A 14,521-nucleotide genomic window follows, 5' to 3' on the forward strand; every position below is an offset into this window, starting at 1 on the left:
AGGGAAGTATGTAGAGTACATAGTTAAACTAATAAAAAATCAAAGTTTGATTGTAACTTGGAAGGAGATCATTGGACTTTTAGAAACATTAGAGTACACATTCCCTTGCTTCTCTAAGGAAGAAGAATTAGAGCCAGAGAAGTTGAAATTAGTTGGAGAGCAACTAATTGAATATTACAATAATAATGGTCCTGATTCAATTACTAAAGAAACATTATATACATATATAACAATACAATTGGCTTTAAGGAATTACGTAAGTATTAAAATAAGGAAAAAGAAGAAAGAGCAGGAGGAAGAGAGTACTGATAAAACAATTGAAAAGCATAAAGAATTAGACAAGACAAGAAAGGAGTTAAGTACAATGCTAATGAAATTAAGGAGTGTGGTGCTTCACAGCAGGAGCCATTAGGGCATTCCCCATCCCCTGACCTATCCTCTTCAATTAACCCTTTATGGAGGGAGGGAGAAGGGGGAGGGGGAGGGAGAGGGATAGTGACACCATCAGCACCATCCATGCAGGAGCTTTGTCTACCCCCATGACAAGATTACAAAAGGCACTAGTAAAAGGACAGGTTATATCTGATTTAAGAATAGAAGCATGCCATGTTATTCAAGAGTTTGACACCTCAGGTCAAGAAAGGAGAAGATACACTCCTTGATCAGGAAATTATCAAAGATCTGAAAAAAGGATTGCATTGTTTATGAGGCTACATCATCTTATTAAGATGATATTAGAGAATTTGACTTATGAAATTTTAGCCCCTAGTGATTGGAAATCTATAGCAAGGACATGTTTAGAACCTGGACAAAACTTGTTGTGGCTTTCGGAGTATAGTGAACTATGTAGAATATAAGACCAATGAAATAGGCACACTGGCGTTAATATACAAATCACCAACTAGCAGGTATAGGTCAGTAGGCAAATACTTTAGCATAGATTAATTACCCTTTGATAGCATATGAGCAAATTGTTGCTGCTGCTATTAAAGCATGGGGCACCTTCCCAGGAAAACAAGATAGAGGGGAAGCCTTCATGAAAATAGAGCAAGGTCCAAATGAACTCTTTGCTGATTTTGTGGGACGTCTGCAAACAGCTGTGAAAATGTAGCAACAGAAATTATAATAAGACAACTTGCTAGAGAAAATGCTAATGAGGTTTGTAGAAGAATTATACTAGGATTACACAAGGATGCTCCTTTAACGGAGATCATAAGACGCTGCGTCACAGTGTGCACAACTGCCTTTTATACCCAGGCTATGATGCAGAACATGGGAAGACAGGGTCCCTCTTGGCAAGGGACTTCCAGAGAGACTTGTCAATGCTTTCAGTGTGGTTAAAGTAGGGCATCTGAAAGCTCAATGTTGGTATTCAGATAGAGTGAGAAGACAGGGTGAGAGGACAAGAACCAAAATCCCATGTCCAAAATGCAACAGAGGCTTCCATTGGGCCTCAGAATGTAGACTGACCCAGGGAAATGAGAGGCGGGGCCCAGCTCTAAGACCTCAAACAACAAACAGATGGGGCATGATGGCAGTCAGGGTTACACACAGAGAGTCTTTAGAAGTTCAATATTAAAACATGATCAATCAGCCAAAAAGCAACCTGATAGGAAAAAGGAATTACGACTGGGAGAATACAGGTTTTTTAACCCGACAGAAGGGCGGTGTCCAGTGCAAGTAGCTCCAATATAACTGCTAGGTGATGTGGAGAGACCCAGAAAGTGGTGAATGGATGGGATCAGATAGGTTAATTGCTTGGGGAGAGGTTTTGCTTGACTCTCTGCAGATGAAGAAGGAATCAGATGGGTGCCAATAATTGTATCCACCTTGTCCATTGGAGAAAGACAGAAAAAGAGAAAAACCTCGAAACAAAGGAGAAAACTCAAGAAACATCAGATGGTTCCATCTCTGACTACATGTGCCTCTGAAAAAGCATGATTGTTAACCCAATGGGCATGGCAATTGACTCATGACATCAAAAATTGTTAATAAGACTGTTACAGAACTTCAAAACCCACAAGAATCATTGGATTCCCTGAGATGAAAAATTGTTGGTAAGACTGTTGCAGAACTTCAAAACCAGCAGGAATCATTGGATTCCTTGAGCCATAAGAAGACTGATACAAGACTTCAAAATCTTCAGGAATCATTGGATTCCCTGAGGCATGAAGTAATAGACAACAAATTGGTTTTGGACTATTTCTAGGACTTACAAACAAGTATAATTCCTCATGTTGATTCATGTTGTTTGTTACATCACTATTAGCCTGTGTTATATTACTATGTGCTTGTGTAATACCTCCCATATTGATGGATTTATGTATACCTGTTTCAAGTGAAACCCTTCAGAACCCTGCTAACAAAATCTGGTTTGAATGCCCATTTCCCTTTGGTGTTTTCATCTCCTTTCCTGAGATGTCAGGGAGGGTGTGATCACCTCCTTTTTTGATGTTTTCACCCTCCCTTTTGAGAAGTCAGGGAGAGTGTGATCACTGAGGGTTCTCACCTCTCTAAGAAGTCAGGGAGGGTGTGACCACTTATGTTCTAAAACAAAAGAAAGTGGGAGATGTAAAGGGCAGGGACTTTGGAGAAATATACTTAAGTCTCAGTATGATTGATTTTAAAAGGTGTTAATTCAGTGGAATTGATAAGACAATGGTTATCTAGTTTAGCATGTGAGTTCTCTAGTTCAGTATGATTGATTTAATCTTACAACAAATAATGATTCCCTAGTGATATAAGGATTGATTTATACTCAGCATACTGTAATGATGTAATTGTAACAGAGCATGTAAGATACTGTATGAGGATGTATTCTGATGGAAGTGGATTTCTTTGACAAAGAGAAGATCTAACTCAGTTTCAATTGATCAGTGATGGACAGAAGCAGCTACACCCAAAGAAAGAACACTGGGAAATGAATGTATTGTTTGCATTTTTGTTTTTCTTCCTGGGTTATTTTTACCTTCTGAATCCAATTCTTCCTGTGCAACAAGAGAACTGTTCAGTTCTGCACACATATATTATATCTAGGATATACTGTGACATATTTAACATGTATAGGACTGCTTGCCATGGGGGGGAGGGAGTGGAGGGAGGGAGGGGAAAAGTCAGAACAGAAGTGAGTGCAAGGGATAATGTTGTAAAAAAAATTACCCAGGCATAGGTTCTGTCAATAAAAAGTTATAATTTTTAAAAAAGGGCTGATATGTATCTCAATCTATTCCCACAATTTGAATCTCTTCAGGTAGATCTCTACTTTGAAATGAGGGTATTTGGAACACTGACGAGAGCCTTTTCAGGACTGTTCATCCAACTTGGGTGTCTACCTTTCACCCAATTCTCATCTGTGGCTCCAAGAAGTTATAGCATTCACAATGGTCTTACTCCAATAAAACTGAATCAGAAGAAGTCCAAGCCAAGTTGAGGATAATCAACAGATCTCAAATCCACTCATGAGTTAGGGGAAGTATGTATTCCAAGCATATGAATACTTCTCCATGTAATGGGATCATGAGAACAATTTGTTTCAATGGCCATGAAGGTGGTTGAAGCAGATGCTGTAGAGTGCTTAGAACTTGTTAAGGAATCAAAGATGCCAAGGTTATTCACTGCATCTTAAGCCATTACCAGTTTTCTTGACTTTTGTCTCACCACTGGACTTCGATGAGTCTGGAAGAGAAAATGAGATCAATGACTTTGTGCAACTCTGCCTCACTTAAATCCAATTTATGAGCAACTGAAGACACCACTCCATGATGTCACTGGTCCTTTTCAAAAACAAAGGTCAAACAACATCTTTGAAAGATTTTCATTCCATATTGTTTGGAAATTGTAGGCATTTAAAAGAGTACATCTTATTAAATCTTCTTAAGTTTTCATAAATTAATGTCATATCTGTGCATAAGCTGCAGTTTGATCTGAGATAATGCTTCAGATCTGAAACGTTTTTTGGTTGAATTCTATGGAATATTTTTTAACTTTTTTATTTTCAAAATGTATGTATAGATAGTTTTCAACATTTCACACTTGCAAAACTTTGTGTTCCAATTTTTTTTCTTCCTCCCTTCTTCCCACCTCCTCCCTTAGGCAGCAAGTAATCCAATATATGTAAAACATGTGCAATTCCTCTATACATATTTCCACAATTATCATGCTGCACAAGAAAAATAAGGTAAAAAAGGAAAAAAAATGAAAGAAAACAAAAAGCAAGCAAACAATAACAAAAAGGTGAAAATACTTAAATTGTGATCCACATTTAGTCCTCATAATCCCTTTCTGGATGCAGATGGCTCTCTCATCACAAGTCTTCTGGAATTGGCCTGAATCACCTCATTGTTGAAAAGAGTTATGTCTATGTAATATCTTGAAGCTTGTATTTGTAGCATGGAGATTTATTGTCTATCAGTTTGAGATGATAAAGAGATTTTGATGTATAATTCTAGCTACTAGTTTATGTCTTGTTAAATATTAGTAAGGATTAAATTCTTACAGTGTGCATAGATATGCTGTACAATTGTTACCATTTTCTTGCATAACCTACATTGATCACTAGTACACTCTCCTTCAAAGCAAACATTCTATAGTTTTTGATGTCTATGACCTAGTCCATCATCAACACCCTCGATTTCTACCGATCATATAATTTATACATTTATTAACACATTTGTCAATATGTTATTGATTGAATCAGTAAAGATATTGCCCAAAAGACCCATAGAGATCCTTTTGATCCCAATTTTAGATCTTAGATGTTTCATAGGTTTCATTTTGAAGGAAGCCATTTGGAACTACATTTGATGAATCCAGTGGATAGATCTCCTATCAGCATTTACTACTGCTTAGTGAATTGATATCTACTTATTCCAAAAGTATTTATGTAGCTTCTTGACTTCTTTATTATATGCTTCAAGACGACTGATCATTCTACTTACTCCTTTTGGCACAGAAGTATCTATCTTTCTATAGTTGTTTTATGGCGATAGATCTTATGTTTTGTTAATATTTTATGAATTTTTGTTAGAATACTTTCCAAATTACTGTGCCAATTTCACAAATCCAAATCTATTTGTTCAAACATCAACAGCATGTCTCAGCCAAAGTCTTAACCTGGAAACTTCCTCAGTACATGGGACCTCCTTATCCTGAAATTTCCATCTGCCTCTGAGACTTTTTCACAGCGACCATGTGAGCTTCTTCATATTGGTGAATTCCTCTTAGAGGCTCCATTTTGTGGAGGGTCTTGGGATGATTAACTTTCATTCCTCCCTGACTTTGCTTTTATACTTTTTGGACTTGAAGACCATACCCCATACTTTCTCTTCAGTCCCAATTCCTCATTTACAACACAATTTTGTGTGTTGTCTTCCCACATTAGAATGAAACCCCTTGAGGGGAGAGACTGACTTTCTTTTTATTTGTGTGTGTTTCTCCAGAGTTTAGTGCCAGCATTGTGCCTGGCATATGTTAAGTAAATAATATATGCTTGTTGTCTTTCCTTACACTAATGTTATTTAGGTGCTTATTTAGATGTCTTCTTCCCATTCAGCTTTGTTTACAGAATGCTAATAACATCTGCATCTTGATGTAATCATTATTGAACTTCTCCTTGATAGGTGTATGCTTACTGTCTCTTTCTTGGAGAAGACCAAAATGTCAATTACTTTTCTATGACCTTTGAATTAAAACTTGAAGCTTTTAGATTTTTTTTTGACTTATCATAAGAATCTTAAACATATCAAATCCATATGATATTTTGATATCATTGGAGAAAAATTCTATGAGATGAAGGAGAAATTCAATTTGTTTGGGGAAAACATTATTTGATTCCATACCCATACATAAAGGAATTAATAAAAATATTTTGGTTTAATTTATTTTTAATTTGGTGGTATGGGAAAGGCAATAGAGAATTGATTGACCTTAGAGTTACGGGGGAATCTGGCTTTATATCTCATCATAAAATTTTTTTGATGAGTGTATGGATGATGTGGAATGTGGGATAGAGTCCAAAAATAGATATATTAAAAACATCAAATCAGTGAAAATGGAAAAAAATGAGAAGATATTTGAAGTCTAATTAGTAAGGAGAAGAGATAAGAAAACATAAACAAAAGTAAGTTATTTTAGTTAGATTACTACTTGAGATCACATAGAAGTTGAACTCTTTTCATTAGGAGTTTATCAGGAATCTGTTAATTATGTTGTACAGGCAGCTCGAGAAAGTAATCACATTTTCATCAAAGATAGGAGAAACCTAGAAAAAGGCAAGGAATCTGGATATATGGATAAAGTCTTGCTTAGGAAGACCAGCAACTGGCTATCTATGTAAACATGAGCTAGATATAAGGACAATACAGATTAGATCTCACTTTCATCAAATACTGATGATCAAGCAAAAGTCTTATAATGATTTGCCAAAAATGTACTACATTTATGTTTTTTTCCAGCTTAAGGAAATACATGTACACAGAAGATACAGGCTGAGCTTTTTATAAGAAGGAAAGATAAAGGCATTGAAGGATTATCTCGCTACTTTCTAGACTATCAGGGAAAATGAAAGATTTGAAAAAGTGTTTTCAAGGGAAAAAATCCAAAGTCAGAAGAGCTTCCATTTATTTAATATAGCTGATAAGTGACACAGACACAGATTTATGACACAGACAAGAAAATGAAGAGAGAACACTGGACAAGTAGAACTATTTAATAACTGTGAGACTTTGCTTTTTTCATTGTGAGTAATGGTAAACTCTGAGGAGAAAGTAACTTCTTGGCTCCAAAGAATTATGATAAGGACAATTGGAGGGAGGCCCAGAGATGGGAAACTATAACTAGCAATTTTCTTCTAAGATTTCATTGAGAATTTGTGCAAAGGAATTCAAAACTAGAATGGTTTTGGAATGGTATGGAAGAGTATTTCTCATTTAAAAGAAACTAATTGGGTAAAGGGAACAGAGGAATAGCATTGCTTTATAGTGTATGAAGAAATTTAGGGAACAAAAAAATAGAAGCAAGGTAGAGATATTTTCAGTGGGAGGGAAAGAGGAAAGGGGAACAGATAAAAAGAGTGGGGGGGTGATAAAGAGGAACAGAGCAGTGAAGATGGAGGAGAAACAGAGAAATAGAATGAGAGACAGAGACATACAGAGAAGGAAAGACACAGATATATTTGCAGAAACAGAAGACACACATGATGAGAGGGAAAAACACAGAGAAGGAGAAAAGTTATTCACATTGTTATAGGATTGTACAATATATCACCTATAAGTAAGAAAAAAACAGATTATCTTTAGGAAACAATATAAACTTGACATGACATGGAGACATAATATAATAGTGAATAGAGAGATGCATTTATCTAAACACTAATCTAATTTGGTGAGAATCATTGCCCAAAGCTGAGATTAATTGATAGAATTTTGGTATGTCTTAGTGATAATTGCCTCTCCAGGAAAAACAATATACCCACAACATATGTTTAAATTAAATCTGCATTACTAAAAACTTTCTTTAGTCTAGACAATTAAAAAATCCCCAATAAATCAAGCATGGATGTATAGTGTTTGCTGATTTCTGAAGTGTAAATGCTCACACTTAAAATTAAGCAATCAGTTCTAGAACCCTAAATGCAAAAATATATTTACTAAAATATCCTGAGCTGTTTATCTAGATGGATAGGATCATGATGAAAAAGTACAACAGGGAAGGGATGAAGAAAGCAGGACTATTAAGCTCATTAACTTTTGTTTTCTCTACCAAGAAAATGTGTCTTTCCACTGATGAAGCTAGAGAAAAGGGAGGTGAATTTAAAAGAAGTGCATTGATGATAAATTAGCATCAAGACACCTACACCAAGTTCTATTCAATAAGCCAAAATAGTTCACATTTCATGGCAGTGAAAATAATTCAAAATGTAATTAATTACTAGGTCATTGCTGAGAACATTTGAAAATTTCTGGAGAAAAATAGGATAGAAAGCTAAAGATCTCAATTTTCTGAAAAGGCAAATGCATTTCATACTTAGACTGTGTGTGTGTGTGTGTGTGTGATTCAAAGACTACTTTGGATTATTAGTGAAAATTTAGAATTTATTATTAAAAGGTTATTATTAAAAGGTATTATTAAAAGAACTCATTCTCCTAGACTATCAGATTATTAGAATGTTATAAATAAATCACGCCTTGGTTTTGGCAAAAGTATTTACAAAGATCTCTGAAATTATCCTTTTGCACAAGATGGGAAGAAATGATTCAATCAGAGGAGAAGAAATAGACCCAAATCTGAACCAGCAGTCAGGAAGACTCTTGTGACTCTGTCTGGACCACTATGGGCAAGTCCGTAAACTTCTGTGAACCTCAGTTTCCCTACTTATAACATGGAGGTAAAAATGCCTGTATTACATACTTCCCAATGTCATTATGAGAGCTCAAATGAACTTGTATAGTGCTTTGAAAACCAGAAAGATGTATAAGTGTCAGATAATATCATTAGTAGCATAGTTAGGTGAATTTTAAAATGGTTGAATTTAATGGACCAAAATTACTGGAGCTATGTCAGACTTGGTTGAGATCACTAATGGAGTGCTTGGCTATGTATTATTCAACATTTTAATCAATGACTTTGAAGAAGGAATAAGTAACATGCTTATGAAATTTATAGATGACACATACCTAGAAGGAATAGCCAAAATAAAAGAGTCCAGATTTAAAAAAACAAAACAAAAACTTGATTGTCTAGAATAATGGGAAAAATCTAAAAAGATAAAATTTTAATCTGGATGAGTGTAGAACTCTATGCAAGTGTTTAAAAAGTATGAGTGTAAAAATAGTGAAGAATTAGTTAAATATCATTTATTTTAAATATGTAATACGATTGTTGTAAGTTAAAATGTATTTTGAGTCAACAATGTGGCATAGCAGCCAAAAAAAAAAAAATGAAGATTCTGGGTGCATTACTAGAGGCAGTGTTCAGAATGATGATAGTGCTTAAGTTCTTCTGTCTTCAGCCAGGATCAGATATATCTACCAAGAACAGGATACATCAGATACATCTGCTCAATTCTGAGCATCATATTTTAGCAAGGAAATTGTCAAACTGGAGATAAAAGGAAGGCAATTAGGATGGTGAAGGGGCAACAGGACAAAATAGAATAGTCTACTACTGGAAGTAATGGGCCCTCCTTATTAGAGGTCACTAAATAGAGGCAAGATGATGACTTATTATATAAGGGTATGTGTGGTGTAATAGTGGGGATCATTTTTTGATTATAGGTGGGACCAGAGAGACCTAAGATTATTTCTATTTTCAAATTCTTTTGACTTGATCTCCTAGATTCAAATTTCTTTACTTCCACATGAAAACTGGTAGGAGATAGAAGTTGCACAATCTGTAATAATTTAAAGGTGGGTTGAACCCAAAGAGCCTGGGGAGAGATGAAATCATTTCTTCATACTTTTCTTTAATGAATAGCTATGAGATAAATAAATCCCAAAGGTCCTAGAAACCAGTAAATATTCCAGAAAGTCCCCACAGGAAGCCCATTCAGCTCTAAACATTAAGGCTCCAGTACTCTGTTTCTCAATAACCCTTCTCCTCTCCTTCATGGAGGAAAAGTTCCTGGATCTTCAGCTGGCTTCTCCACATGAATTTCCAGTAATCCAAATGTTGAAACAACAGAATCAATACACAGCTGAGATTGTCCCAGAGTGTGTAGGTAAGGCCTAAGGATAATGAGAGAGTCATGATTAGTGGCACATATATTTGTTTATATACCCCAGTAGTATTTTTTCTAGCCAAGTTTAGGGTTAATGTGTATAATTAGTCAAGTGAGCTACCTGCTTGAAGAAGGGACATGCTTTCTGTGTATAAGATAAATTAAGACCTCAAGAGCCTTCACTGGAAAGGAGAGCTACAGGACTTGAAATGCTGAAATGTTAGCTCTGGAATAAAGCATAGAACATAGAAGCTTGACACACACAAAATTTCATTTTGAGGGTTCAAAAGAGCAGATTTTAGAAGCCCATATGCTTTATAGAAAATCTCTTGTATATTCCAAAAGACTTGGAATGAAAAATTGCATGTATATTCAGAGAGAAAACTATGGAGACTGAATGTGAATCAAAGCATAGTATTTTCACATTTGTTTGTTTGCTTGCTTTTTTTCTCATGATTTTTTTCCCTTTTGGTCTGATTTTTTTTTTGCACAGCTTGAGAAATAAGGAAATATGTTTTAAAAAGAAAGTCTCTTGTCTAATATAGTTACTCTTTAATAATCTCATAATGAGAAAAGAAATGTTACCAAGTCACACTAGAACATCTTGTTGTGAATGACTTGTCTCCATTTTTCCTTTCTTTCTGTTCTCTCCCACTCCACTTTCCAAGGTCTACCAAGAACATGAAAATAGAAAATCAGACCATTATCTCTGAATTCCTCCTCCTGGGACTCTCTGAACAACCAGAGCAACAAATGATTCTTTTTGGTCTGTTCCTGGTCATGTACCTGGTCACTGCAATAGGAAATATTTCCATCATCCTGGCAATTGGCTCAGACTCATATCTGCACAGTCCAATGTATTTCTTTGTGGCAAATCTGTCCTTTGCTGATATCTGTTTCATCTCCACCACTGTCCCCAAGATGCTGGCAAATATCTGGAACCAGAGTCAAACCATATCCTATGAAGGCTGTCTGACCCAGATGCATTTCTTCATGACATTTGGAGCTCTTGATGATTTTCTCCTGGGAGTAATGGCATATGACCGTTATGTAGCCATCTGCCGGCCACTCCACTATGCGACAGTTATGAACTCTGGAATTTGTATTCTACTGCTAGCTTTATGCTGGATTCTCACCAACTTTGCTGCTTTTTTACATACTTTCCTCATGGCTGGCTTGACTTTTTGTGCAGAGAACAGCATTCCCCACTTTTTCTGTGACCTGATCCCTTTGCTATCACTCTCCTGTTCAGACACCAGCACTAACCAGCTGATGTTGTTTATTGTGGGATCAATGGTCCTCACTGCTCCCCTTACTCTCATTGTTATCTCCTATGTCCACATCATTTCTGCCATTTTAAGAATACCATCTACCTCTGGAAGGTGGAAAGCCTTTTCTACCTGTGGCTCACATCTCACTGTGGTTTCCTTATTCTATGGGGCAGCTATTGGGGTCTATCTGTGTCCACCATCCACACATTCTGCTGGAAAAGACAGAATTGCTGCTGTTTTCTATACTGTGGTCACTCCTATGTTGAACCCCTTTATATATAGCCTGAGGAACAGGGATATGAAGGCAGCTTTGGGAAAACTCTTCCTTAGTAGGAAAGTACTCTCTTCCTAGAACAACTTATTGTGAATAGATTATACAAGAAAGAACTCATTTTCTTTCTTGAAAGCATCACTAGGCTGAATCACATTTTCACATATATGAAACAATATTCTTCTCACCTCTATTGAATTCCACTGAGAACCTGTAAAGAAATCTTGGTCGTAGGATCCCTGTTCTCTTAACTCCTGTGTAGTTGTGCTTGTTTTCACTAAGATTTTATGAAGAAATAATCCTTCCTTTAGGATTGATGAAAATTTTATGTAAACAAGATACTATGTTCTAGTGTTATTCTGTCTGAGAAATGATATAGTGTAATAGAGTTCTGAAATTAGATTCAGTAGATCTGCTTTGAATCTTACCTTTTCTAACTGAATAGATGTACAAATTTGCATCTTTTCCCTTCTCCATGCCTCATTTTCCCTATCTATAAAATGAGAGAGTTGATTTAAATCAGAGATTCTTGCATCATGGACCCTTTTGGCAATATGATTAAACCCCTTCTCAAGATAATGATCTGCAAATGCACAGAGTAAAATACAAACACTTATAAGAGAAATAAATTATATTGAAATACAGTTATCAAAATATTAAAAGACTAGTTCACAGACCCAATATTGGTCTAGATTATTTCAAATATCCTATTCTTTCTGTAAATATGCTGTAATTCTATGAATTTTTGTAACGTAATGCAATATTCACAAAGAAGTTGTGATTTCATTAATATGGGAAGTTTTTGGTATGGGAATTCTTTCCACCTATATAATCAATAAACATTTATTAAGAGAGTACTGTGTTCCAGAAACTTTGCTAAGCTCTAGCAATATAAAAATCAAGACAATCTCTGACCTCAAAGAGCTTACAATCTAATAGGGAAGATAACATGTAAAGATATACATACATCCCAAACAAGTTATATAGAGGACAAATAGGAAATAATTAACAGAAGGAAAACACTGGAATTGAAAGGCGGAACTTAAAGAAAACCAGGAAAGTCAGTAGACACAATTTGGAAGGAAGAGTATTCCAAAGCTAGGAGATAACCAGAGAAAATTCCTGGAGCCAAGAGTGTTTTCTTCATAAAATAGCCAGGATGCCAGTGTAAGTGAATTGGAGTGCATATTTCAAATAATAATATGTGAGAAGACTGGAAAAGTAGTAGGGAAGAAGGTTCTGAATGGTTTTGAATGCCAAAAAGAGTATTTTGTTTTTGATCATAGAGGCAATAGGAACCCACTGAAGTTTGTTGGGATTTGTGTGTGTGTGTGTGTGTGTGTGTGTGTATGTGTGTGTGTATGTGTGTGTATGACACGATTGAATGTGCACTTCAGGAAAATCACTTTAGTGATTAATTGGAGGATGGATTGGAGTGGGGAGAGACTTCAGACATGCAGGCTATTGTAATAATCAAGGTATGAGATGATGAAGACCTTCATTATAGTGGTGGTAGTGTTAAAGAAGAGAAGCCTGTGTATTGGAGAGATACTGCAAAAGTGAAATAGGCAGAATTGGTAACAAACTGAATTTGGGGGGATGAGAAATAGAAATAATTCCATGAGAAATAGATGTGACTCCAAGATGACTCTTAGCTTGTGAGCTTGAAGGATTGGAGAGTTGCTTAGCAGTGATAGGGATACAGGTCATGATCCATCCATGATTTTGTAAATAAATTCTAGGAAGTGGCCTAAAGTACTAATTAAGACTATTAGTATATATAAAATGACAGGATGGAAAAAAATCCCCAACAATAATCCATACATTTATATGGAGATAACAAAATCAAGAAGAAAATATAGAGAAATTCCATTGAATTCAATTGAAAATAATAAAAAAATACATGAAGTATCTGGGAATCAAGGCATGCTCAAAATTCAACTAAATAAATTTGCAAAATTTTCTTTACAGAGGCGTAGAAGAATTATTTATTTAGAGTGAAGTTCATTGTTAATGACTGGAAGAGGAAAAAATATAACAGCACAAAGAATACTTAGATATGTCCCTATACACACACACACACACACACACACACACACACACACACACCACACCACACCACACAGATACTGAACAAAAGAAAAAGGTTTTCTTGTTCTTTCTTTTCCCTTCTTGATGCTGCTTCTTGTCTTTGGAAGGGGTATATTTATAGTATTTTTTTCTTTCTCTTGCTGGTTGAAAAGACCAGACATGATCATATCCTCTTGCTCAAGAAGTTTTAGATGACCCCTATTACCTAGAAGCACAATAATGTTAATTCCTTTGATATTTAGAGATTTTCACAATGTCTAGGTCAATTATATTTCATTACTCCATATTTCAATACATGCCATTTGCACAAGCTGTTTCTCAGGTCTGGAGAGCTCACCTACCTATCCATCTCTTGAAACTTCTCTTCAAGATTCAGCTCAAATACCACATCTTATATAAGACTTTATTTCTCTAAATTGTTATTACTCCCCTTGATATTGTTTTGTGACAATGACATTGTTTAATTTTCTTTTTGCTTATCTGTGTATAGTGTTTTCTTAAAATGATTGTTAAATGTCCTAGAAGCCAGAATTGTTTTGATTTGTTGTCTTTGTATCCCCAGTCCCCAGCACAATGATTGACATATGGTAGAAATGCAATAAATTCTTTTGAAATAGATTTGAATTGCTGAGATGAGTTCAGATAGAGCTTCTTTCTCCTCTTCTTAGTCATGACAGATCTTCACTTTTTCTGAGAACTCAGTAGTTCCAAAAGATGTGCTTTGGATGGGGAATCAGGCAATTCTAAATTCAAATGCACCACACAAAGAATTGTCCAATGTGACTCAAAAGACAGTACCTATTGCTATATAATAACTTCTTGTAAGAGGTTTCCTTGAATGTTGTCTGCTTTTCTTCTTTTTCAATAAACTATTTCTATCTGTGTGGCTTCTCCTCCTCATGAGCCTGAGCCCTGTTCATCTCTCATCTGTATGTCATTTCTGCATGAATGTGGTCTAATAATAAAGTTATTAATACTAGTTTCCTAATTCAAATTATTTATCTAATTGATTCAATTCTTATTTTGATGAAAAATAAATTTCACATTTACTATGAACTAAATGTCCCAAAATGATTAATATATATTTTAACTTGTTTCAAGTGAGTATACTAGTAGATGCTGAAAAATAATCCTTTGACAAAGAAAAATATTTAGTTTTAAAATCAATCATAC

At 35.3% G+C, this 14,521-nt stretch overlaps 1 pseudogene; it reads left to right on the forward strand.

Moving 5' to 3' along the window:
• The first annotated feature begins 7,554 nt into the window (after nucleotides 1-7,554).
• On the forward strand, nucleotides 7,555-11,338 carry LOC100927388 (annotated as a pseudogene).
• Nucleotides 11,339-14,521: the final 3,183 nt, after the last annotated feature.

The sequence above is a fragment of the Sarcophilus harrisii genome, chromosome 2, assembly GCF_902635505.1.
Source record: "Sarcophilus harrisii chromosome 2, mSarHar1.11, whole genome shotgun sequence".
In the NCBI taxonomy this organism is placed as follows: domain Eukaryota; kingdom Metazoa; phylum Chordata; class Mammalia; order Dasyuromorphia; family Dasyuridae; genus Sarcophilus; species Sarcophilus harrisii.